Source organism: Carlito syrichta, unplaced genomic scaffold, assembly GCF_000164805.1.
Source record: "Carlito syrichta isolate Samal-C Ts95f unplaced genomic scaffold, Tarsius_syrichta-2.0.1 Scaffold71970, whole genome shotgun sequence".
Taxonomy (NCBI): domain Eukaryota; kingdom Metazoa; phylum Chordata; class Mammalia; order Primates; family Tarsiidae; genus Carlito; species Carlito syrichta.
This window is the reverse complement of record NW_007016066.1, coordinates 244,322-247,310: the sequence shown is the minus strand read 5'-3', so window position 1 is coordinate 247,310 and position 2,989 is coordinate 244,322. Positions and strand designations below refer to the sequence as shown.

At 44.7% G+C, this 2,989-nt stretch overlaps 1 pseudogene; it reads left to right on the top strand.

Annotated features, from left to right (window-relative positions):
• The first annotated feature begins 1,785 nt into the window (after positions 1–1,785).
• LOC103254807 lies at positions 1,786–2,366 on the top strand (annotated as a pseudogene).
• The last annotated feature ends 623 nt before the right edge of the window (positions 2,367–2,989 follow it).

Here is a 2,989-nt window from a genome sequence, read left to right as displayed (position 1 = left end):
TCTACAATAAATAAAAAAATTAGCCGGGCATGGTAGTGCGCGCCTGTAGTTCCAGCTACTTGGAAGGCTGAGGCAGAAGGCTCGCCGGAGCCCCGCAGGTCGAGGTTGCAGTGGCCGGGAGCAGCCACTGCACTCCAGTCTGGGTGACAGAATGAGACTCCAACTCAAAAAAATAAAAATAAATTTAATTTTGTGGAACATTCACTCTATTGTCCTCAATTTTCTACTTTGTGTAAACAAATGAAAACCTTACCACCAACCAGCTTGTGTCCCTGAGTCAGGATTTGGGACACAAGTAGATATGTGTACCTGCTCTGAGTAGAGGTCCATGCTGGGGTCTGTGTTGTGGTTGCACTACCAAGGCAGAGGGTCTGTTCATTTTAAATAAAAGGGAGACATTGTTGCCATTACTTTCTATACTTGCTCATGCTGTTCCAAGGATTGAGGATTCATGAAAATTCAAGAAAACAGGACCATCTCAACTGCACACACATTATGGGTTGGATGGGTCTAGAGTCTGTGGGTAGTTGAAGGTACTACCCTTTGAGTGGCATAGTCAGGATGGGGAAAGGTGGGGACTTGCATGATAGGAGGATGAGGGGAGGATCTGGAAGAGCCCTCTGCAGAAGATGAGTCCTGAAAGTGTCATAATGCTGGCTTCACATCTCTGAAGGACTGGGCCAGGAAGCAGGGAGCTGCCTGACGTGCTGAGACCCTAGAAAGAAGAACTAGGTCCAAGGGGGAGAAGTTACAGAGAGGCACATTTAAGCTTACGAAGGTCTAGAAATCAGAGATGCCTAAATATAGAAAACAAGCTTCTCATTATGAATACAAAGATTGGTCAGTCATTAGTCTGGGAGTAGATGGAATTACCAGATTTAGGGAGTAGATGGAATTACCAGATTTAAATAAAAACAGTGAAATCAAATAAATGTTATAAAAATAATTTTATGTTTCTAGTAGTTGATTTTTTATTTTCTGAGTTGGAGTCTCACTCCGTCACCCAGGCTGGAGTGCAGTGGCACACATGCTCACGGCCACCCCACCATCAACCTGCTGGATTCCGGTGATCCTTCTATTCAGCCTTCCAAGTAGCCAGAAATATGGGCACATGCTATCATACCCAGCTAATTTTTTGATTTGTTGTAGAGATGAAGTCTTGCCAAGTTGCCCAGGCTGGTCTCAAACCTGTAGGCTCAGGCAATTGTCTCACCTTGGCCTCCCACAGTGCTGGGATTGCAGGATTGATCCACCTAGTGCCCAATCTAGTACTTGATATTTAACAAATTGTTTTGGTATAATTGAGTTTCAAAAACAGTTTTGAAAGGTAGATAAATAATTATTCTGACATCAGATTCAAGATAGCAGATTAAGGACACAGCAGTGAGCAAACCTGACAAAAATGCTTACCTTTGTGGAGCTTACAATGTAGAAATTTTTTTTTTTTTGAGTTGGAGTCTCACTCTGTCGCCTAGGCTGGAGTGCAGTGGCATGCTCCTGGCCACCGCAGCCTCGACCGGCTGGGCACCGGCGATCCTTGTGCCTCAGCCTTCCAAGTAGCTGGAACTACAGGCGTGCGCTACCACGCCTGGCTAATTTTTGATTTATTGTTGAGGTAAGGTCTCGCCAAGTTGCCTCGGTGAGTCTCGAATCCATGGGCTCAGGCAATCTTCTTGCCTCAGCCTCCCAAAGTGCTGGGATTACAGGCTGAGCCACCGAGCCCGGTCTTGTAGAAATTTTAAAGGTCTTCTATTATCTTTGAGACACTGGGAGTGGAGGGAGAAAGGCGGGCCCAGGAACAGAGTTATGACGGTTATTGAAAATCGGGCCTTAAAAGATGAAGAAAAGATGAAACTCCAGGAAATCCAACTCAAAGAAGCTAAGCACATTTCAGAAGAGGCAGATAGGAAATATGAAGAAGTGGCACATAAGTTGGTGACTACTGAAGAAGACCCGGAATGCACAGAGGAGCGAGCTGTGCTGGCAGAATCCCGTTGCTGAGAGATGGATGAGCAGATCAGACTGATGGACCAGAACCTGAAGTATCTGAGTGCTGCTGAAGAAAAGTACTTCAAAAAGAAGAAAAATATGAGAAAGAGATCAAGATTCTTACTGATAAACTTAAGGAGGCAGAGATCCGTGCTGAGTTTACTGAGAGATCGGCAGCCAAGCTGGAAAAGACAATTGATGATTTGGAAGATAAACTGATAAACACCACAGAGGAGTACCTCTGTACACAAAGGATGCTGGACCAGACTCTGCTGGACCTGAATGAGATTGTAGAGCACCCCAGGCCCACCCTACCACTGTTCCTCCCTCTGACCCCGACTCTGCCTGAGGCCAGGCTGGCCAAAGCTGACCTTTAACTGGAAGGCTGCTTTCTCCTTTTGCTGTCCCCTCCACGCCTCTGTGTCTTTTTCACCAAACTGTCTCTGCCACACCCCAGAGATTCAAGCTGGACTAGAGGGTGAGCACCTTTGGAAACAACATTTAAGGGAATGTGAGCACAATGCAAAATGTCTTTAAAAGCATGTTGTGATGTACACATTTTGTAATTGCCTTTTTTGTTGTTTGGAAGCAACCATTGGTAAAAACATTTCAAATAATTCCACAGCTCTGAAACAGCAAATGAATCCCTTTTTCTCTTTTGGAAGGTGACTTTTTTGCTTAATACATATTACCCTCTTCATGGAGAAGGGAAAAAAGTGTGGGCCTGCCTTCCTGAGAACCAAACAGAGCCCAGGGAAATCCACTATGGGAAACCTCATTGCTCTGTACAAAGTACCAGCAAAACCAGAAAGGTGGTACCAGGAGGTGTTAGCCAAAACAACAACAAACATGTGCTGTTCAGGTTTTCAGCTTTAAGGTATCTTTGGACAACTTCATTTTTATTTTTTATTTTTTTCATTAGAAGTGACCCAATTAAGATGGTGAGACCTCTGAGACCAAATTTTTGACCTATGTCTACCCCCTTCTCAACCACTCACAG